Source organism: Scyliorhinus torazame, chromosome 8 (assembly GCF_047496885.1).
Source record: "Scyliorhinus torazame isolate Kashiwa2021f chromosome 8, sScyTor2.1, whole genome shotgun sequence".
NCBI lineage: Eukaryota > Metazoa > Chordata > Chondrichthyes > Carcharhiniformes > Scyliorhinidae > Scyliorhinus > Scyliorhinus torazame.
Window position 1 is genome coordinate 213352121 of NC_092714.1, and position 24172 is coordinate 213376292.

A 24172-nucleotide genomic window follows, 5' to 3' on the forward strand; every position below is an offset into this window, starting at 1 on the left:
CGAACCCATGACCCTGGCGCTGTGAAGCAACTGTGCTAACTACTGTGCTACCATGCCACCAGACGGGCTGGGTAGGCTCACAGATGACCAGAGGCTCTCTGAACATTCAAAGGTCTCAGGCAGCACTCAGCAGAGTGAACAGCCCTGGACCTATAAGGAACACCAAAGGGGTGTGTTTAAGACAGACTGCAGAAGTGGCGGTTTGAGCCAGGACGTGATACCAAGTCACTTCTCGCTTCTGCTCCCCACCCAGGCAGCCACCCCAAGCAATCCTGACAATTGTTTAGGGTTTTTCAGTGTTTGCTTAGCCTCCTGCTCCTCCTCTGCAGCCTGGGCGCCCTGGCCCCTCTTGTTAATACATGTGCTAATTCACCGCCTGAGAGACATCCGCCTAAGAGGGGTGGAGCATCACGGAAGAGTGGAGCATACTGTGTCCAAACTGCTAATGATATTGAAACCCATGCAAATGACCCAAACTTCGATATCACCGACAGCAAGGGATTGGAGCACGGTGTTGGAATTGGCACCAAGCACACAAACCTTGAATTTTGGATTACCCGCGATACTCTGTCCTTCGTGATTCGTTTTTCCAGCATCAGGAAGGGAAGAAATCGGCCGGTGATCTCCATGGGGACCAGGGTTCCCTCCAGACAAACCTTAATTGTGAATGTGGGACCAAATAACTATGGCAGCAAATGTTGGGCGTTCAGCCCTGAGAAGATGGATGCAGCAACAGAAAAAGTTCAATGATCTCACACGAATGGTCACGGTCAGTAAATTTATCTTGACATGTTAATACAGCTGTATTACTAGCTTCACACACTGCGCAAAGCACCACACCCCTTATCCCCCATCTATCAACAAGTTCTATCAATTAGGCGCATACCTAACATTCATATGCTTTACCTCACCCTCTCATATTTCGTGCTGCATTACATCTGCACCTTGCTGCTTGCACATTCTGGCAACTTTTCAACAATAACAATCACATTGCAAAACTGTTGATACTGCTTTCTCTGACATACATCCCTCTCTCTTGAAAAACAAGCTGATTCATAACTGAAGGCTGCAGGACATGACAATGCTCGACATCATTGGAGTGGTCATGACTAAGAGTATGGACAGCAGTGGAATTGAAAGCTTTAAAGGTGATATAGTATGATCACAGCTAAACCTCCTTCTTACAACCTACTTCCCTCACATCCCACAAGCTCTTCTGATTTACAAGGTCCAGATGGTGTAAGCATAAATCTCTTACTTTCCCCCCTTTTATCATTATAGCTTTACTCTTGTGCCTTTCTCCTGCCCAATACCCAGCAACTGGGTAGCACGGTAGCACTGTGGGTAGCACTGTTGCTTCACAGCTCCAGGGTCCCAGGTTTGATTCCCGCTTGGGTCACTGTCTGTGTGGAGTCTACACGTTTTCCCCATGTCTGCGTGGGTTTCCTCCGGGTGCTCCCATTTCCTCCCATAAATTCCGAAAGATGTGCTGTTCGGTAATTTGGACATTCTGAATTCTCCCTCTGTGTACCCGAACTGGCGCCGAATCTGGCGACTAGGGCCTTTTGACAGTAACTTAATTGTAGTGTTAATGTAAGCCTACTTGTGACAATAAAGATTATTATTAAAGATTATTATTAACTGTAACCTAACTGAACAGGCACGAGGTGGCAAAGCAGCACGGCTGAAACAGTGTTATTGCCACTCACACTCAGCCTACAGCTCGTAATCTGATGCAGTTTGGAGAACAGTTTAGCGGTTGCATCTACAGATGATGAAACAGTAGACACAAGTATTCTGCAGCCAGATCAGGGTTCAAGGCTGGCACAGGTGCCACCTGACCAAAGGATACTGAGGTGACCTGTTCAATAGGCGGACTACAGAAGAACTAATAGCTGTGCAGCCAGAAATGCTTGGCACATTGGGAAGGTCTCCGAAAGCCTGCTGCCACTGTCGGGGAGCATGAAGAACTCGGACACCAACCTGGCACAGGGCTTTGTGCGGAGGTTGGAAAACATATTTTTCCGGGAGTAGGGTGACTACATTAGTACACTTCCAGACTCATCCGTCACACAGTGACGTCTCCGCTTCCATTGCAGCACCGACAGACATGGCTGCTGCAGTGGGACTTCAGACTGAAATCAGGCAAGTCCAGCTTGCTATAATCGAAGCTCAGGCAGCTGCCACCATTATTGTGGATGCCGGTGTTCAAAGTCACGCGCAGGGTCTCGCAGCGTTCCAGCGATCTGTCCCACAGCAGATCACTACGATTGCTGAGGTAACACCCCAGGACGGCGCCAGGTGCTCTTCGGTACTTCAGAAGTACAATTACCATCATCTCACCACTGAAGCTCCCTTGTTGTTCCCTGTCAGCCAGCCAGCCCAGAAAGCTACATCTCATGCTGAGATGATGCAGTCCTGACGCATCATTTCAGATTCTACTGGTAAGAGCTTATATAAATTAACTTTGCACTTAAAAGATTTGAAGTAAAAATACACTTTGTTTCTCCTCATGTTCTTTAATGAACAATACAGCAATATTTATATTACAAATGATTTTCTTAATGCATTTGTAGCAGTTCTAAAGTCACACACGCCTGTTGGGACAAATGCAATTGATTATAATGGAGTGTGTGTCGGTGTTTTACCATTTTCTGATACCTACAACTGTGATGGTCTTTACAGTTTACATTCATTTCTTGGTTTTCACTTTGTACTAATTTAAACTATTCACCTGTATTTCGCTTTTCTATATTTATGTGATGGGAAATGTAAAACCACGGTTGACACCCTGTGGCTGGGTTTAAAAATTGCCCATGGGGGCCAGAGTAGGAGCGGGTACACTTTGAAAATATCACTCTGAATGTGTGTGCCATTGTTTTTGGGTTCAGTTCGAAGAGAAATTAATGGATATTTTTTACGATGGAAATTTTGGGAAATTGGAGATCTTGCTCCAGATTGGGCACAATATGTTTCAGTTGGCAGTTTTTTGCCATTTCTGTGCTCAGAGACTGCTGCCCCTCTGAGGTGCTGCCTTCCTCTATTCTGCAAGGCAGCGACAGTCCCCATCATGGCTGCCAGCTGCCTTTATCATTCATACTCTGCAGGCAACTCCTGTTACTTGGAGATGCTCGGGGCCACTGATCTTGCTCCCAATTTAATTAGGGCCTTTACGTGGAATGATTGCTTGGTATGAGCAATGCAAATTCAACATGGGATCAGGCCCAGGCGTTTCTATTACCAGAGGCTATCCTGAAAGATCATCTGCAGCCTACTCCACTGAAAGTCAGTGCCCTTTCACCAGTCACACTGCAGCCATGAGATCAGTGTTACGGCCAGCCCCAGTTGAAATTCCCCAAAGGTTATTGATCTGGGCAAGATCCCTCAATTTGACACCATTTGGCTGGGATACCCCCTAAGTGTTACAAACACGAGTGAGGAGGGATGACTGGTTCCATGCTTTGTTTAATACACCCTCTGCTGGTAAAATGCTCATGCTTTGACAAAGGGTCATCTGGACTCGAAACATTCGCTCTTTTCTCTCCCTGCAGATGCTGCTAGACCTGCTGAGATTTTCCAGCATTTTCTTTTTGGTTACACCCTCTGCTGATAGTAGCAAAGGTTTAAACTTAGAAGGTTCTCTTTCCCTTGGATACCTTTTCCAAACCCAATGTTTATGTTCAAAAAGGAGCCAATTTAACGAGGGTTTCTTGAATTAAGATAGATTAAGTTTATTAACTACTAAAAGGTAAGGAGAAATTATATAACATTGAAATAGATTAGCGGTACGAATTGAGTCCAATAATAAGTAAATATTAAACAAAGTTATAGGGAACGTCCTTGAGTTGCGATGAGTAGCTGATGATGCACGGTAGCACAAGTGATTAGCACTGTGGCTTCACAGCTCCAGGGTCCCAGGTTCGATTCCCTGCTGGGTCACTGTCTGTGCGGAGTCTACACGCTCTCCCCGTGTCTGCGTGGGTTCCTCCGGGTGCTCCGCTTTCCTCGCACAGTCCAAAGACGTGCAGGTTAGGTGGATTTCCCATGATAAATTGCCCTTAGTGACCAAAAAAGGTTAAGAGGGGTTATTGGGTTACGGGGATAGGGTGAAAGTGAGGGCTTAAGTGGGTCGGTGCCGACACGATGGGCCGAAGGGCATCCTTCTGCACTGTATGTTCTATGTTCTAATGTGTTCTGGCCATTATGATTGTTTTCAGTAGAGTTGGCTTCTGCTGGTGAACAACTTATTCTTCAGTTCAGGTGTGCAGTACTTTGGTAGAGATTATAGTTCTTATTAAACACACCCCAACACACACAAACACATCCCTAAAACACACACCTCTACAGATACACCCCTACACACACATCCCTACACAGACACACGCACACCTACACACAAACACACCCCACTACACACACCCCTGGATACACACACACAAACCCACACACACACACATGCGTGCACACATCCCTACACATACATCCCGAATCACACACCTCTACATACACACATCCCTACAAACACACAAAGGCCCTTACACATACACACCACACTCACATGCACGCGCACCCATACTCCTACAGGCACACATACACACACCCTGACAAATCCATACACACTCACCCCTACAACCCACCCCATGACACACACACATACATACACATACGCCACTACCGACACTCCCCCACTCACACACATATGCACCAATGCACACACATACACCCTGACTTACACACACCCCTGCACACACACACTCCGACTCACCCCCCCAAAGACACACACATACACACAAACCCCAAGACACACACATTCCAACACACACAACCCTGCAGACACACACCCCTGCATGCGCACACACACACACAACCTTACAGACTCGCGCATAACCTTGCCAGACATACAACCCCCCCAAACACACACCCCTACACATGCATGCACACACATGCTTACACACACACATATACATGCACCCTGACTCACACACCTCTACAAACACACACACGCTCCCCTTCACACCCTTACACAGACACAAGCATCCCTATACACAGACACACCTCCCTACACGCACTGATAAACCACACACACTCCTGCATACACACACACACAGACACACCACTACACTCACCTCTTCCTCCTCCTCTGCCTCCCCCCTCCTCCTCTGCCTGTCCCATGGTGCCCCCTGCCCCTCCTCTTCTACCTATCGTCCACCTCTACCTCCAGCTCCTCCTCTGTCTCCTTCTCCTCAGATTGTCACTGTAAAGTTGGTGACAATGGCTGTTCCTCATGATGACAAGGCTGTGCGGCCTGTTTCAGACGATGGTGAGTCATGATGCCCATTCTGCTGAGCGCTGTAGTATTCTTCCAACAAAAGAGGATTGTTTCAGCAATGCAGTGCATTTCTCCATCATGTTCTTGCAGCAGCCTGGCTATCATTTCATTCTATGCATACTACCCACCTCTGTGTGTTTGTGTTCTGTGCTGGCATTATAATCCTGTGAGCCAGTGGATAGTCTGTGTCACCCAATAGCCACCTTCTGGTTTTTCATGGTGGCACAGCAGAATGCCACAGAAAGAAAGTATGATAACTGCTTGCAGGATACATTGACCAACATGTCATGCTACATATGGTCGCATACCAGCTGGACATTGAGGAAGTGGAATGGCTTTTGAACACAGTAGCTCTGACAGCTGACTTGCGATGCCTGGAAAGCAAAGTGCATGCATTCCATGGTACTGTGCATCGCAGGCGTGCCTGAAATCCTTATGCCTTAAACCCAACTATCTTCAGTTGCTTCACCAATGACCTTCCCTCCATCATAAGGTCAGAAGTGGGGATGTCTTTTGATGATTCCACAATGTTCAGTACCATTCACAATTTAGACACTGAAACAGTCATATTTAGCAAGACTTGGACAGCATTCAGGCTTGGGATGGGAAGTAAAAACTCACCACTATTCTTAGAATTCCCCCTATACCAAAAAGGGGCAATAAGACATTCTAAATGGCGAACAGGGATTCTCACTCCCTGACCCCTATGCAGACTTAGGTGGATGCTATTCGGGTCAATCTATATTTTCAAGTTATCCCTGGATAACCCATCTCTTCATAGAAGAATTTTATCTACTTATCACTTAGTAGCATCGATCCTGGGTCCCGCGTTGCTAAGTAAGTAAAGTAGACTTTGTAATAACCATAGTCTCAGGTTAAAACTTTAAAGTTATTTTATTATTATATTTTTTCTTTTAAAAGGTGCAATCACTGTCTTTACAGAAAAGTAAAAAGATCTTGCTTCTGAATTCTCCTGGTTGGTTGAACAGACCTTCAGGTCTACCTTGACAATCTCTCTTCTTTAGCTTTTGGTCTTCCTCAGATGGATTCGCTGTTCCGCTCGGTTTGTATGCTCTATCCTTCCCATGACCGAGGGCAGTTATACGAGCTGACTCTGCTGGTTGTCCCCTTTCTTAGGGTTTATATTCCCCTTCTCGCAGTTATTAAGTTTATATGACATTATCGTAAAGTTACATTATTTTACTCTTGATTGTACAAGGTACCTTTAATCTGAATTATTTCTAACACAACTATGTATTCATATTGAGCATGACTTCAGCTCATCGAACTCTGATTACATTGTTTCTCTTGTGATGTTCAAAAGTGCTTTGATCCCAGAGGTGTGTTACATCTGGTTCCTGTCACTTCTAAAGTTGCTTTATTCCCAAATAGTGCCCCAGCTCAGAACTCTGACTCCGATTTGGGGCTAACGTGTGTTCCCGTGGACACGTTGTCTCCAGCTTCCCATATTCACCTGGTGTCAGCAGAATTTCACACCTAAACATTTATCACACAATTCAACTGAAGATCCTAGCAATTCTTTTTTAGCTGCTTAATAAAATAATTAACTTCAAAGAAGGTGTGAAATATTGCTTTTTTCCACATAACTAAAAGTTCAATCTGCTGTGACTTAAAAGACATGCATCAGTTTTACAGCTTGAACAGTCACAAGCTGTTTTCTTAACACCTGTTTGATAAAGGCTATCTGCATTTCAAAACCTTCTTTTGCAGCTGCTGTTAACGCTTCGTGGGATTTTTCCCTACATTCTCTCATCTATCTTAGGTAAGGTATTGCTAGACTTCCATGTTTCAAATGACATATTTTCCCATTTTTACTTTTACAGTTGATAAGTGGCAAGTGACATTTGTGCCACAAAAGTATCAGGCAATGACCACCTCCAACCAAAGAGAATCCAACCATCTACCCTTTACATTCAATGTCATTACCATCACGGAATACTCAACATCCTGGGGTTACCATCATTCAGAAACTGAACTGGACTAGCCATATAAATACTGTGGCTACAAGAGCAGTTCAGATGCTAGGAATTCTGCAGTAAGTAACTCACCTCCTGACTCTCCAAGGCCTGTCACCTTCTACAAGGTACAGATCAGCAGTGTGATACAATTCACTTCACTTGCCTGGATGAGTACAGTTCTAACAACACTAGAAGCTTGACACCACCCAGGACAAACCAGCTCACTTGATTTACACCATATCTACCACCTTCAACATTCACTCTCTCCACCACCCACACCGAGTGGCAGCTGCTTGCACCATTTACATGATGCACTGCAGCAACTCACCAAGGCTCCTTTGACAGCACCTTTCAACCATTCGGCCCATTGAGTCTGCACCGACCCACTTAAGCCCTCGCTTCCACCCTATCCCCGTAACCCAATAACTGAAAATTATTTCTAAGAAAAATGTACAGTATGTTTTTAAAAACATTTTAGAGTATCCAATTATTTTATTCCAATTAAGGGGCAATTTAGCATCGTCAACCTGCACACCTTTGGGTTGTGGGGGTGAATCCCACGCGGACACGGGGAGAATGTGCAAACTCCACATGGACAGTGACCCAGGGCCGGGATTCGAACCTGGATCCTCAGTGCCGTAGTCCCAGTGCATACAGTATGTTTACTAATTTCATTGATTTACAGTAATCGGTTTCCTAGTGAATAAAATATTATTAATATCTGAAAGCCTTTGAAAGTGCCTTATTCGTGTCCCTGCACCTAAAACAAAATGAAGTTTAATTTTAGGATCCCCTTTAAAGGTTTGCAAACTGGCATACATGCAGAAATTTGACATGATGATTAATTTGGTCTCAAGGTTTGACCAGATGGGGTTGGTTTTAGTCAAAAATATTGCGGCAGTTCAATTTGGATTGGATGTAACATGCACTTCAAACTCCTTCACCTTTCGCGTTGGTTTTTCTGATTTCGGATAAATCCAGTACAAGCTCATTCAAACTCTGACCCAAGAAATACAAATTGCTCTGAGGGTACTGTATAATTACGCTAATTGATATAATTCATTTTTTCTTTCAGGTGTCTTATAGAAGGTTCACAGCTTCACTTCCTCTGAGGAAGGAACCAGGCTCTGCAACAGGTAGAGATTAGTATACAGTTTTGGACAGCAACCTGTAACTTGGAAAGATGTAAGTATAATGACTAATTATTTTGTCCCTGGTGTATAAAATTAACAAAAATCAAAACGAAGACTTTGAAATGATTACTGCACTGTAATAGTTTCTAAAATTTGGTTTGTTGGTTTGTGCCTGGACAACGGTTGTAAGAGGTTAGTCCTTTCCTGCTTTGTTCCAAACTGGATTTTTAAATTTATGATATTCCTGAAATATTACATTAAGCTTTTGCCTCATGAGGTCAACAGGAAAGAAAGCAGGCTCATTGTCATGCTCATTTTTATTATTAATTATAGAGGACATTGCAACTTATTTGCAATGACATTGCTTCTTTATTGCAAGCAGCTGTAGATTTAAAACTGTGAAAAGACCCAGGAGTTTAAAAAAAAAAATTTTTTTATTGGCATTTCTCGTATTTATAAACAGTTGTATATGTACACATCACATTTTTCTCACCTGCGCTAATTTCCTTTATTATACAGAGGTTGAGTTTGTCCTTCGTTTAACTGACCCTACGTGCTTTTCATTGCCCTCTGGATCGGCCTATGGTTCCTCTCTCTCTCTCTCTCTCTCTCTCTCTCTCTCTCTTCCCCCCCCCGGTTCGTCCTGCCATTTTTGTCTGATCTCGTCCAGTGGAGTCCGGGCTCTGTCCAGTAGCTGTCCGTATATTTTCCCACGTAGCCCCCCCTTCTCGTTGCTTGTGCCTATCAGGTCCTCTAGTAGTGTGCTTTCTGGGGCCCCAGGGTACCCCACTGTCTCTTTGCAGGGGAAGTGTTTTATTTGGAGGTGTCTCATTTCCTGTCCTTTTGCTAGCCTCCACTTCCTTGTCAGTTCGTCTAGTGTCGCCAGTCTGTGCCCTACGTAGAAGTCCCCGACCGTCAATGTGCCCCTGTCCCGCCTCCATCTTTTGAAGGTGGTATCTACCATGGCTGGGGGAAATATGTGATTGCCGCAGATGGGGGCCATGGGGGACATTTTAGTTATCCCAAAGTGTTGTCTGAGCTGGGTCCATGTTCCCCCCCCCCCCCCCCCCCCCCGCCCCCCCCCCCCCCCCCCCCCCCCCCCACCACCACCACCACCACCACCACTAACGCCATGATTAGACTGTCTACGGTTTGGAAAAAGGCCTTGGGGATGAAGATCGGAATGGATCTAAACAGGAAGAGGAACCTTGGCAGTACGTTCATCTTGATCGTCTGCACTCTCCCCGCCAGGGAGAGTGGGAGTGAGCCCCACCTTTGAAGGTCTCTTCTTACTTCCTCCACCAGGCTGGTCAGGTTTCACTTGTGGATCTGTGTCCAGTCTCTGGCTATCTGGATCCCCAGGTAGCGGAATCTGTTCTGGGCTGTTTTGAACGGGAGCCCCTCCAGCTCTCTCCCTCCCCCGTTTGGGTTCACTGGGAATGCCTCGCTTTTGCCCAGGTTAAGTTTGTAGCCCGAGAAGGTTCCAAACTCTTTCAGCATTTGCAGTATTGCCTTCAGTCTCTCCTGTGGTTTTGAGACATAGAGGAGCAGGTCATCTGCACAGATTGAGTCTCTGTGCTCTCTGTCTCCTCTCCGGATTCCCTTCCAGCTTTTCGCGTCCCGCAGGGCTATCGCCAGGGGTTCGATGGCTAGCGCGAACAAGAGTGGGGACAGGGGGCAGCCCTGTCTTGTTCCTCTCTGCAGCTGGAAGTATTTAGAGCTGGTGGTGTTAGTTCGGACGCTCGCTTTGGGAGCGTTGTACAAGAGCCTCACCCAGGCGGTGAACCCCGCTCCTAGCCCAAACCGTTCCAGTATCTCGAGGAGGTATTTCCATTCGACTCTGTCAAAGGCCTTTTCTGCGTCCAGGGAGATGATCACCTCTGGTGTTCTCTCCCCAGAGGGGTTCATTATTACGTTTAGCAGCCGCCTGATGTTCGCTGTGAGCTGCCTACCCTTGACAAAGCCGGTTTGGTCCTCTGCGGCCACCTCTGGTACACAGCCCTCCAGCATTTTGGCCAGGACCTTTGTGAGTATCTTCGCATCCATGTTCAGCAGTGAAATGGATCTGTATGATCCGCATTCCGTCAGGTCTTTTATCTTTTTTGGGTATCAGTGAAATTGTGGCCTGCGCTAGCGTTGGGGGCAGGGTGCCCCTTGCCAGTGAGTCCGCGAACATGTCCCTTAGTTGTGGGGCCAGGATTGGTGCAAATTTTTTTGTAGAAGCCCGCCGGGGACCCATCGGGTCCCGGTGCCTTCCCCGCCTGCATGGAGCTGATGCTCTCCATGATTTCTCCCAGGTCTATTGGTGCTTCCAACTCTGCCCGCCTGTCTTCCCCCACAACTGGTAGTTCCAGTCCGGCTAAGAACAGTTTCATCCCCGCGTCCCCGTTTGGGGGCTCGGAGGTGTACAGTCCCCAGTAGAAGGTCTCAAATGCCCGATTGACCTCCTTTGGTTCTGTTACCAATCTGCCTCTGCTATCCTTTACCTGTGCTATTTCCCTTGTGGCAGCCTGCTTTCTCAGCTGGTGAGCCAATAGGCGGCCAGCCTTGTCTCGTGTTCGTAGAAGGTCCCCCGTGTCTGATGGAGTTGGTACACTGCTTTCCTAGTGGATAGCAGGTTAAAGTCCATTTGCAGCTTTTTCCTCTCCGCCAGCAGCTCTACGGTCGGGGCCTCGGAGTATTTTCTGTCGACTTCCAGGATGGAGTCCACCAGTTGTTGCCTGGCCACCGTCTCTTCTCTATCTCTGCTTGCCTTGTAGGCTATGATCTCTTCTCTAATCACGGCCTTCAGTGCCTCCCAGAACGTGGAGGGTGAGACCTCCCCATTTTGGTTGTTACTCACGTAGTCGCCTATGGCCCGCGATGTTTTCTGACAGAAGGCCTTGTCGGCCAGGAGGTCCGTGTCAGCCTCCATGTGGGGCGCTGGGCACGGCCTGTCTCCAACTCACATCCATATAGTGTGGAGCGTGGTCAGAGATAATGATTGCGGAGTACTCCGTTCCTGTGATCCCTGGAAGCACCGATTTCCCCACTGCAAAGAAGTCGATACGAGTGTATACCTTGTGTACTTGTGAGAAATATGAAAATTCCTTCTCTCCCGAGTGCAGGAACCTCCATGGGTCCACCGCCCCCATCTGCTCCATAAATGCTCCTAGTTCCCTAGCCATGCCAGTCTTTTTCCCTGCTCTGGGGTTTGATCGGTCGGTCAGTGGGTCCTGTACACAGTTGAAGTCGCCCCCCATGATCAGTCGGTGTGTGTCAAAGTCGGGGATTTCTGCCATGGTCGTCTTTATGAATTCTGTGTCGTCCCAGTTGGGAGCGTACACATTTACCAGTACCACTGGTGCCCATTCCAGGACACCGCTGACCATGACGTACCGTCCCCCTGGGTCCGTAACTGTCTTGGTTTCCGTAAACCTCGTCCTCTTACTAATTAATATTGATACTCCCCTAGCCCTCGTTCCGTAGCATGAGTGGTGTGTCTGTCCCACCCAGCCCTTCCTTGCAAGCCGTCGGTCCTTCTCCCTCAGGTGCGTCTCTTGTAGGTAGATTATGTCTGCTTTCAGGCTTCTTAGTTGGGTGAAGACTCTGGATCTTTTGACCGGGCCGTTGAGTCCCCTTACGTTCCAGGCAACAATCCTGGTGTTTTTATTTGACCCCCCGGTCCTGCGGGATCACCCATACTTACCTGGTGGATGCGCCCCTGCCCTCCGGGGTTTCCCTTCGTTTGGGGGCCGTACAAAATGGCCACGGTCACCACTCTCACCATGAGGTCGGGCCCCAGGGCTCCGGGGTTTCCTTTTGTCCAGGGGGCACCCACCATGGCCGCCAGCTGTGTGTACGCCACATGGCTGCGCCCCTGCACTCCAGGGTCTCCCTTCGTCCTGAAGCCCTCCCGAGTGGCTGTTTGTGGCACCATCTTGGTTCCTCGCTCTGCTCCATGCCTGCCGAGGCCTGTGTTCGTGCTGCTTATCTACCTCACCCTTCCCTTTGCTTCTCTTTTGTTCTGCGCTCTCCCCCCGACTCCTTTCCCCCCCTTAATCCTTGTTCCTCTGTTTCCCCCCCCCCCCGTGTTCTTCCCCCCCCTTCTGCCCTGCCCCCCTCTTCTCTTTGTGCCAGGCGCTCCCTCTCCCCTGAGAAGCGCGCCGCAGCCCTCCTTTCTTCCTGCCCTCCCGTGTTAGCCCTCCTCGCTAGCACGGTGGCACCCCTCCCAGCACTTGCCCTGCTCTGGTCCTGTTTTACCTTCCTTTTGCTAGCCCTTGTCTCGCCCTCCTGTCTGCCTTTTTCACCCTCATTCACCTTGCTTCGATCACCCCCATTGCATTGAGAGGTGGAACGAGTCAGCACAGTCCCGCACAGTGCACCAAACACGTGTGCACAGTTTGTGATCGTATTGTCTCTGTTTGCGGTCTGCCCGCTGCTCTTTGTTCCGATTCTTCCTTTCTTTTCCTTCCCCGTTGCTTTCATGATGGCCGTTGCGGCTGTCCCTCCCCCAGTTTGTTCGCTCTAACGAACTCCTCCGCTGCCGCTGGGGTGTTTAAAAAAAAAAAAACAGCCCCTTCCCCTCAAATGTTCCCAGAGTTTGGCCGGGAATAACATCCCAATTTTCACATTACTATTGTGGAGTGCTGATTTGGCCCTGTTGAATTCAGCCCTTCTTTTGGCCAGGTCCGCCCCAATGTCCTGGTACACCCTTACGGTCTTCCCTTCCCACGTGCTCGCTTTTGTCTGCCGGGCCCACTTTAGGATTTTTTTCCCTGTCTTGGAACCGGTGCAGCTTCACGATAATCGCTCTGGGCTGCTCCCCGGCTTTGGGCCTGGGTCGGAGCGACCTGTGCGCCCTGTCGATTCCTGGGGGGTTCAGAAACTTCTCCCTTCCCACTAGCTTGTCCAGCATTTGGGTGATGTAGCCTGTTGGATCTCTGCCCTCCATCCCCTCTGGCAGACCCACTATTTTAACATTCTGCTGTCTGGACCTATTTTCCTGGTCCTCCACTTTCCCTCTTCGGCTCCCCTGGGTCGTTACCAGCCTTTTCACCTCGGTTTCCTGAGTTACCATCCTGTCGCTCTTGTCCGAGGCGGCCCTCTCCAACTCCTGAATAGTTTTCTCCTGCACCTCCACCTTCCTTTCCAGGCTGTTGATGGTTCGCTGCATTTTTTCTGTTGTCTGCGCCAGCTGTCTGCTTTCAGGCTTTCATCATTGTGTGGCGCTCCCTCCTGAGTGCCTCCCTCATGGCGTTTATCTCCGTTTTTATATCCTCCTTTATGGCGTTTATTTCTGTTTTCAGCACGCTTCTCCATTCCTCCCCCTGTGTGGGGGGGGGGGGGGGGGGGGGGGGGGGAATGGTAGCCGCGTCCTGTTCTTGCTCCGCTGCTCGGCTCGCCAGCTTTTAGCTTCCTGATTCGCCTGAACCTCTGCCTCGCCCCGTGGGGTCATCTGCCTGCGCGGCCGCAGCTCCTGCTTTTTTCCTTCGCCTTCGCTGCTGTTCCTTCTTGCATCTCGCCGTCCCCCCAATTTATTATTTGGAGGCATATTTCTGTCTGTGCCTTTCTCTTTTTTTCCTGGGTTTTGGTGCGAAAAAGAAAATCTTTTTTTTTCTTGTTCCCCCCCAAAGAAAAAAAAAACCCAAGGGTTTTTTAAAAATCCTTTTAAAAACGATTTTTTTAAATAAAAAGGGATTTTTTTTTTTGAATGTTATTTTTTTCATTTGGGCTGCGGAGAATCCAGCCCTCCTAAGTTAGGGCTAAACCGGAGGGAATCTCTCCAGGGCCCAAAAAAGTGACTAAGGGTGAGATACCCTCAATTACAACTCGAGAGAGATGATTGGTAATACAAAGACTTTAATTAGCAGAGAACCAGACAGCTGCCGAGAAGTGTGCTCACTGCACACTGCCCACTGAACATTACCTTATATATGGCTCTCTGGGGGGGCGGAGCCAGAGGCGGAGTCCCCCAGGGTTCCAAACCCGGTCTTAAAGGGATCATGACGTTAAAGGTATAGTTATCATTCATCACAAAGGGCGTGATTCTCTGCCCTCGTTATACTCTCGCTCAATAAGAAATGAAATGAAATGAAAATCGCTTATTGTCACAAGTATGCTTCAAATGAAGTTACTGTGAAAAGCCCCTAGTTGCCACATTCCAGTGCCTGTTCGGGGAGGCTGGTACGGGAACTGAACTGTGCTGCTGGCCTGCCTTGGTCTGCTTTAAAAGTCAGCTCGTTAGCCCTGTGCTAAACCAGCTCCTCATGCCGCGACAGGTGCCAAACAGTTTGTGATGCAACTGGCCCTCTCCTGTAGGCGAAATCGGGATCTTGCCGGAATGTGGCGAGGAACAAATTAAAACCACTTAAGCCCCATTTCCATACAATTAACGAGAGCCACCCCATATCCAACGGCCTCCCGTCATTCAGCCGCCTCTCCAGCAAGTGCTCACCCTGGCACTGATTTGTACTCCTTTTGAAAAACATGAACCTGGTGGAAGAGCTTCTATGGGGAGCCGAGGAGGTGAGAAGACATCTTTGCTCCCTGGCAAAGAGCCTGGGTGTGCTGGGCTTGCCACCCCAGTGCTCAGTGGGTGGTGAGGGGATCCCCGGCTGGGGGTGGGATACCCTTCGCAGGGGTGGGCTCCCATGGGAGGGTGCGCTGGGAAGGCAACCGGGGGCAACCGCTCACGGCGCCATCATGCCAATCCCTGAATCGTGTTTATCCATTCCAGGGGCAACCCTTGTCCCTGCATGTCTGCTCCACAGACCACCCATAACCCCCACCGACTGTTGAGGCCTCTGGCTGCGCGGCTGAAGGCTATCGCTAATAGGGAATTGGCCATTGTGGTTAAGAGAGCACTTCACACATCCATAGTGGATTCTCATGGGTGGGCAGGCCATGGAATATGTGGTGTGGTGATATGCCTGTGAATAGTATTGCACGCAGTTAGTAATGTGACCTCCAACCAGCTGGTGGCATTAGAGATGGGTCACGTCACATGAGACACACATGAGTTTGTAGTAAAGCATACAACAGGATAGTCGCACATAAATGTAGTTCCAGTGTTCATGGAACTCACACAGTAACTTTGTCTGTATAGTATTCTGTTTGTTATCTTTCCACCTGATCATCAACAAATCACCATTCTAGTTAAGTCACCAGATGTTCTGTGTACTTCACTGCAACGGCAAGGTCACAGAACACAACATGTGGGGGTCATTGCTTAGCATCTCAATCACACCTTGATGCCTGGACACTGTGCTTGAACACTGCGGGGGGCAACACCACAGATGCAGCAGCCAACATCCGAACACTCAGGGGATGGGACGCAGATCCGGGGACATGTCCACGGCTGGAGGGTGGGTGGGTGCCATGGGGAACGGGAGATGCCTGGAGAGATGGACCAAGGGTTCAGTGGTCAGCTCGCATTGCAAACAAAAGTGGGCAGAGGCATCATAAACGTTGTGCACAATGATGTTTATTGTATTTGACAATTACCCACACTCCCTATGGTGCTGCCCCCTCTCCCACCCCCTCCTCCGGTGCCCTCAGTGATCCTCAATGTGCTGTGCACTCCCAGCTCTACCACTACATCTATTTGTAACCCCAGGATACACATCAGAGGTGGAGGCAGCCAGCTGCTTACCTCGTCCTGTGGCCTTTGATGCCCCTGGCTGGCATCCTCTGGGAGCTCTGAGACCGGAGGGCCCCGGCTCACTTGTTGGCGACACATGCACAGCTGTGCCACCCTGTCCCGTGTGCTGGCTGAGAGACGCAGCCTCATCAGATGGGTGGAACCCGTGGGAGCTGGTGGTCACCGTCACCACTCCATGTGACGAGTCTGGGTTAGCACTCCGCGTCCCCTCCTGATCGGTGCCCATAGGGCCCTGGCATTCACCTTGGGGCTGTTTCGAGCCCCGACTGCCCCTGCATCAACTGACTCTGCCAGCCCTGGAGGTTCCCCATGGTCCGCACCATCGTGTTGACGCCCTCGGCGATGCTCCTCAGTGACTGGGACATGCTTTTCAGCGCCTCGGCAATGCCCACCTGTGTCTTGGACAAACAGTGCAGGGCCTCGGCCATTTCCAGCTGAGAGCGGGGCATTGTGGATAGCACAATTGTTTCACAGCTCCAGGGTCCCAGGTTCGATTCCGGCTTGGGTCACTGTCTGTGCGGAGTCTGCACATCCTCCCCGTGTGTGCGTTGGTTTCCTCCCACAGTCCAAAGATGTGCAGGTTAGGTGGATTGGCCATGCTAAATTGCCCTTAGTGTCCAAAATTGCCCTTAGTGTTGGGTGGGGTTACTGGGTTATGGGGATAGGGTGGAGGTGTTGACCTTGGGTCGGGTGCTCTTTCCAAGAGCCGGTGCAGACTCGATGGGCTGAATGGCCTCCTTCTGCACTGTACATTCTATGATAATCTATGATGATAATGTCCGCAGAACCTCCTCAAGGTCAGCCTGGTACATCCCCCAGCAAGGTGGACATTCTGTCGAGACCCTCAGCCATGGCCGTCATCGACTGCGTAACGCCTTGGACATCTTCACGAATGCTGCTGACGTCATGCACCAGGCTCTCCACTGCGGTCACTACCCTATAGTTGGTGCCGCGACTATTATGGTGGCATCGTTGGAGCTCTCCTCCAAGTTGGTCTCCTGGGTGGCTGGAGAGGGTGCCATCAGGGATGGGCTGGTGCCGTCGGCTGGAGGAACTGTGGGATAATGGACATGTGTTCAGTGGGAGGGATGGATCAGTCAGTAAGGCAACAACAACTCAGGTTTGACAGGTCGTCCGGGTGAAGCCCGGTGATTCCTCACCTCTATGGCATCTGCCTGCCTCTGCTTTGGTGACTGCGCTCTCCTCGGCCACCACAGGCATCTCCAGGGCAGGCTCCTCAAAGGTGTTGAGATTATTATGTCCGGTATGTAACCGCTAGTCTGGGTGGGAGAGCTTTTCCTGAGGAGACAGAGAGGGCATCATTAGCCACACGTGGGGTTCACAGTGTTGGGAGGGGGATTGTGAAGGAGGGGTTGGAGTGTTAAGGCTGGGAGGGGGATGGATGGAGGGTTTGGGGGGTGGATGCTCCCGTGGCGGCAGAGAGGTCTTGGGGAGAGACCTAGACATAGTGGTAGAGTTAGGATGGCTAAGAACATCGAGGATCACTAAGGGCACTGGGAGAGGGGGGGGGGGGGGTGGGGGGGGTGGGGGTGTAGGTAGAGGCTGAGGGGGGGATGGGGAGGGGGTGTTGGGAGGGTGGGGGGGGCAACACCATGGGGAGAGTGGGGACTTGTATTACAAATTAAACACCCTTGTGCAAGACAATTATGGACGCCTCTGGTTTTCCCCCGGAATGGATTCACATTCCAGGGGTTGGCATGGTGGTGCCACGAGCAGTTGCCTCCCCCGGTTGCTCCCCCAGTGCCTCCCCCCCCCACCACCCTCCTATGGCGACTCAACCCTACGGAGGGTCACTCACCCCCCACTGAGCACAAAGGTGGCAATCCCAGTGCCCCCGGGCACTTTGCCTGTGACCAACGATGGCTACTCACCTCCTCAGCTCCCCACAGAAGCCCTTCCACCAGGTTCACGTTTTTCAAAAGGAGTACTAATCGGCGCCAGTGTGAGCACTTGCTGGGGAGGCCGCTGAATAACAAGAGGCCATTGGATATGGGGTCGCTCTCATTAATTATATGGCTTAAGTGATGATAATTGGTTTCTCACCACACTCCGGCGTGATCCCAAGCGGGCCCGTTGCATCGCATACTGTTTGGCACCTGACGTGGTTCTCGTTTCTGGCCTCTTCCGCTATTCACCGGCCTCGTTTTGCTTGATCGAGAGTGCAATGAGGCCGGAGAATCGCTCTCCAAGTGTGGGCTAAACTGGTGAGAAACTCTACAGGGCCCAAAAACATGATTTAAGTGTCATTGAATAACAGTGGGAAACTTGTCAGCAGTACTGGCGGGAATCTCCCTGAAATACCCGCCACAAATTAATTTAGAATTCTTTCCGGAGAATCGTGCCCTTAGTATTATGTCAACAAACAATTGGAATTTTTTTTTCATCTCATGAACACAGGCAGGTTTTCTATTTTTTAAACAACTTTACAACTTGACAGTTCCGAAAATGAGATCTTCCCCTCACAAGCACTTCTGTCTATCCTTGAAATTTGGAACTCTCACCAACTTTGGGATAAGATCCTTGATCCAGGAAAAATGGGGCTTGCTTGAAGTCAGCTCTAAGTTCAAGTGCCATGGCCAAAATAGGAACTGTCAGAAACGGGGCAAGTACTTCCAGGTTCAAGTCCACGCACCATTTTTAAAAGTCCCAGAAGAATCCTGACTCCATGAACATCTGGGCCGACAGTTCAATAAGATCACCTCACCGAGTTGCTGGGAAATTTACATTCAGTTGATCCTCGTTTATCTTTATTAACCTTTGGCTATTATTGTCTGGTGAATAAACTAATTTAATCTCCATGGGGTAAAAAGCAGCCTTTAATGTCACCTTTGTATTTCAGTGATCAGGAATGGATGTAATTAGTTGTAATTTTCCAAAATTCCTTAGATGCTGAAGAGGTCTCAGTGGACCGGAAAACTGCAGATGTGACACCTCTGTTAAAGAAAGGAGGGAGACAGAAAGGAAGGAACTATTGACTAGTTGGCCCTCATGGTGAAGGGCAGTCGATAAGAGATCTATGAAGCTGAGCTGTTGTAGTCAGGTGAAAACAGGGGCGGCCGGCGGCATTATATCAGTTTTATTTGACGGAAGAAAGTAAACATTTGGATAAAATAAATTACTGAATGGAAATTAAATTTCAATCAATCTTTCCCTTGCCTGTCCCGGGTCACCACTCTCTATTTGTCCTGACCAATTTGAAGATCCTCTCTTTTATTTGTAAGACCGTTTATTTATAAAACACAACAATGGCTGCTGATCCGGGCAACAATGTGGTCTGTTTACCCATCTCCATTCCCGCACCTCCAGCCCAGCATCTGAATACCAGACACATCTGTAGGGCCATTAAGACCCCGAGCTCATGGACGTCCCCCATCCTGGCAGGCTGAAAACAGAGGTGGAAGCACAGGCTGGGGTCAGTCCCACCTTCCGATTCCCGCCTCAAATGAGAATATCTGGTCCCCTCGTCACCATATTATAAAAGCGTTATGCACGTGATGCAAAAAATATTCGGGAAAGATTGTATCAGAACTTAAGAGTAAATCTATCAGCAAGATTAGAAAGATGAAAAAGAGAATGCTGAAGGGTGACCTGATAGACTGATCAGATTATGAAAGAATTTGATACAGTAGATAAACATTTCCATTTATAGGAATACCAGAACGAGGGATCATAAATATAAGATAATCACTATTAAATCAAATAGATTTGGAGTACTCTATACCAGCTCATGCTAAATTTCATCTGTGGTGTTCTGCAAACTTAATTCAGCTCATTTTGGACTTCTTTAAAAGTCTCCAAGGTTCCTATTAGCTTCAAATGTGACCAATTTCCATTGCAGTTAACTTGATTTCAAATCTAGTCTGTTACGTGGCCTGTATTTGCAGGGGAATAGAATTTTATTGTTTGATACATCTTGTGATAATACTAAATCACTATCTGACAAATATGATGCTCTGCCTTCATATTTAGTTCAATAAATAATATTACTTAGCAATGCTGCTGCCATATTGAATACTGATCAGTATTTTGAGAAAGCTGGGAGAGAGACTCATTGTTTCTGTGATAAACGTTGGGCGGAATTGTCCGGCCATGCCCACCGACCGGGAATTCCCACCCGATGTCAATGGAACTTTACATAGTCTGCATCCCGCAGTGGCGATATTGCGGCAGGCAGGGCGGAAGAAGCTTTGTCTGTGCAATAGGTCTTTTAGATTCTGAATTGCTATTGTCAGCAGTTTGCGTAGCTGCCTGGATAAACCTACTGGGTGGGATTCTCCATTCCTGAGACTTAGGGCTGGATTCTCCAATTTTGAGACCATGTCCGGAGGAAGTGTCTAGTTTTAGCCCTGACCCTCTGACCGGTGAGGACCTAGCAGCCGCGCCACATAAAACATACAACCTTCACAAAATAAACAGCCGGAGAATTGGCGGGTCCGTGGCTGCACATGCGCACGGCGATGACCTGCGGTGGTTGCGCCGTACAACATGGCGCTGGCCACGCGTGGACTCGACCTGCCAGATAATGCCCCCCTGGACACCCCATCGCCACCCCCAGACCACCCCCACTAGTCTCCCCAGCCCTCGCTGACGCCCACCGGCCAGCGGCACGGTCCCCCCCCCCCCGACTGTGGCGGCGCTGGACACAGTCCAGCATATGATCAGGATCAAGAGCATCTGAAAACAGGCGCCGCCCCGATTCAGTCGTAAAAAGGGATTCTCCGCCCAATCGTCGATTACAAAATCGGTGTCGGCAAGTGGAGAATCCCGCCCTATGTGTTGATGGCGGGGCAGGATTCGTGGACATCTACGACAGCAAAATTGGCGACCCACCTGGACCGATTTAGCGACAATTGAGGGGCTGGCACCGGCGCCACGTGGAGCAGAATTGATTCCAATGAAAAACGGTGCCAGATTCACCAGGTTCGAGATTGACGCTGAGGAGGCTGACAAGCTGGAGCCGCATATACACACTTCACTCCCCACACACACTCATCCCAGCCAACAAGATGGCGCTGGTTGCGCTGGAGTGCACCCATCCCGTTGATGGGTTGGCTGGGACCAGAGGGCACCTATGGGGGTGGCCTGGGGGGACAACCATCCGACCCGTGGCACTAAGTGCACAGTGGGCAGTCGGCAGCGTGTGCAGCTGCATGGCTGCCTTGCAGGCTACGGCAATGGTGTTCCATGCCCGTCCACCCCGACCCCACAACCCACCACCTGGCCACCCCTCGTTACTCCCCCCGGACCTGGCAGATGCCTCCCCCAGCCAGCGGCACAACTGTCAGCACACTATAATGCTATTGGACACTATCCATACGCCCTCAGTGACCACGGTGCCTGTTTCCCGAATTTTAAAAGCACAAGTGAACCTCGCCATCGGGAATTCCCCCCAGTGGAGGAGGAAAATTGCAGATGCCCGGAGAATACCAGGTCAGTTCCGCTAATGATATGCAAACGCCGTTTACTGTTCGTGCGGAGTGGAATGCATTGGCGCCGCTGTTGAGGCACTGGACAATTGCTTTTTGGTGTGCCACGATTTCGGTATCAAATGCGATTCTCCGCCCAATCGCCTTTCCCGATTTCGGGGTCGGCTGACAGAGAATCCCGGCCACTATGCTTATGTTTATGTTTGTGGGAAAATAAATTTGCAAAATTGTCTGGAGGCAAGATGGTGCAGGGGAATTGGTGGGGCTAGCTTTCTATAGCGCCCATCCCCTAACTGGGACTGAAGACATGGGTGGACACAACCAAATGCTTGGTGTACTGGAAATCCTGCCAGAATGCCAGCATACAATGCCAAAGGGGCTCAGCTCCATGTTTGCACAGAACTTTGTATATTCTTCCAAAATGGTCACTTCTAAACCTATGGAAAACTACGATGTTGCAGAGTTTGGTGGCCGATGCCACAACTTTCATTGTAGCACAAACACCATCCATCAAAGCTCTGCCTGCAGTATTGGTATCTCAGACGACTGCTATCTTGGCTCTGGATCTTACTCTTCAAAGGAACTTTCAGGATGTCACAGCAGTCTATCAATCTGTTCTCCAGTAGTCCAGTAGGATTGCTGAGGCCTGGTGGAACGACAGTGGCTCCATAGGAGACTACAGTCCACTCTTAGGATACAGCATTCCTGCTCCCGCTCTACATGTGCCCTTCGCTTGTTACCTGTCAACCCCAACTGGGGCAGTCCAGGCTAAGATCCTACTGTCTGCAACTGAGCCCTCTAAACCCAGCGCTGCTTGAGATCAACCCCCAGTCCTTTTGCGGTCTCCTCAATTGAAAGCCATCAGCCATCCAGGCCCCATGCTGCAGCCACAGGGAACCATGCCATTCAATGATGGAAGAAAGGCAAGTATTGTAAGAGTTTGTTCAGCAGGTCTCACCAAGAGGTTCAGAGGCTGAAGACTGAATGGTCATGTTTTACTATCAACACACAACTATTTGCATCTGGAGCAGGGCAACTGGTGGGGCTAGTTTTCAGTGTCCCTTACAAGAGAAACCTTAAAAGAAGTGACTAGTAATAGTTGATGCGTTGGTTTCAATTTTCCAAAATTCACTAGATTCAGGGAAGGTTCCATTAGATCGAAATTCAGGAAATGTAATTTCTTTATCCAAAAAGGGATAGAGACAGACATCTGGAGCTACAGGCCAGTTAGCTTAACGTCTGTCATAGGCAAAATGTTTGAAGCGATTACTAAAGATGCTATAGATATAGGAGCATTTATATAAGGTTATCAGACAGAGTTAACATGGTTTTATGAAAGGGAAAATCTATGTTTAACCAATTGGTACCTTAAGCTTGTGGACTGTTTTGGGATCATCTGCACATTTCAATGCCTCAGAGACTTGCACATCTTTCAAAGTGTCCCAGTCAGTTACAGATGAAACACTGCACAGAATTGCTGGACATTGCTCTCGCCTGCGAGGTCTTTTGGTTCCACAGCGCTTCAGTTTGCTGCAAACAATGGTTTGTTTGAGGTTGCGCGGTTGTTTGAACGCAAGTAGTGGGGGTGTGGGGATGACCTTGGCAAGATGTTCATCTTCATCGATGATGTGTTGAAGGCTGTGAAGAAGATGTCATAGTTTCTACGCTCCGGGAAAGTCCTGGATGACGAAGGGTACTCTGTCGGTTGTGTCCCATGTTTTTCTTCTGAGGAGGTCGGTGCGTTTTTTTGCTGTGACGCGTTGGAACTGTCGATCGATAAGTCGAGCGCCATATCCCGTTCGTACGAGGGCATCTTTCAACGTCTGTAGATGTCTGTTACGCTCCTCCTCGTCTGAGCAGATCCTGTGTGTACGGAGAGCTTGTCCACAGGGGGTGGCTTTTTTAATGTGTTTAGGGTGGAAGCTGGAGAAGTGGAGCATCGTGAGGTTATCCGTGGGCTTGCGGTAAAGCGAAGTGCTGAGGTGACCGTCCTTGATGGAGATGAGTGTGTCCAAGAATGCAACTGATGTTGGAGAGTAGTCCATGGTGAGTTTGATGGTTGGATGGAACTTATTGATGTCATCGTGTAGTCGTTTCAGTGATTCTTCGCCGTGGGTCCAAAGGAAACAAATTTCATCGATGTATCTGGTGTATAACGTCGGTTGAAGGTCCTGTGCAGTGAGTAGGTCTTGTTCAAACTTGTGCATGAAGATGTTGGCGTATTGGGGTGCAAATTTGGTCCCCATGGCTGTTCCGTGCGCCTGGATGAAGAACTTGTTATCGAAGGTGAAGACGTTGTGATTCAGAATGAAGCGGATGCGTTGCAGAATTGCGTCTGGAGATTGGCAGTTGTCAGTGTTGAGTACTGAGGCTGTTGCAGCAATGCCGTCGTCATAGGGGATGCTGGTGTAGAGTGCCAAGACGTCCATTGTGACGAGGAATGTTCCTGGTTCAACTGATCCATGAGTGCTGAGTTTCTGTAGGAAGTCCGTGGTGTCGCGACAGAAGCTGGGCGTACCTTGTACGATGGGTTTCAAGATGCCCTCGATGTAACCAGAGAGGTTCTCACACAGGGTCCCATTGCCTGAAACGATAAGACGGCCTGGTGTGTTGGCCTTGTGTTTTTCGGGAGGCAGTAGAGA

General features: G+C 49.1%; 1 long non-coding RNA gene across 1 annotated transcript in view; it reads left to right on the top strand.

The window, feature by feature from the left end:
* Positions 1–2144: 2144 nt before the first annotated feature.
* Positions 2145–24172, top strand: part of LOC140428373 (uncharacterized) — a 37936-nt gene continuing 15908 nt past the window's right edge. Inside the window, exons 1-2 of the long non-coding RNA XR_011948756.1 lie at positions 2145–2444; positions 8384–8493. This is a non-coding gene — a long non-coding RNA (uncharacterized lncRNA). The remainder of the gene's footprint in view (positions 2445–8383; positions 8494–24172) is intronic.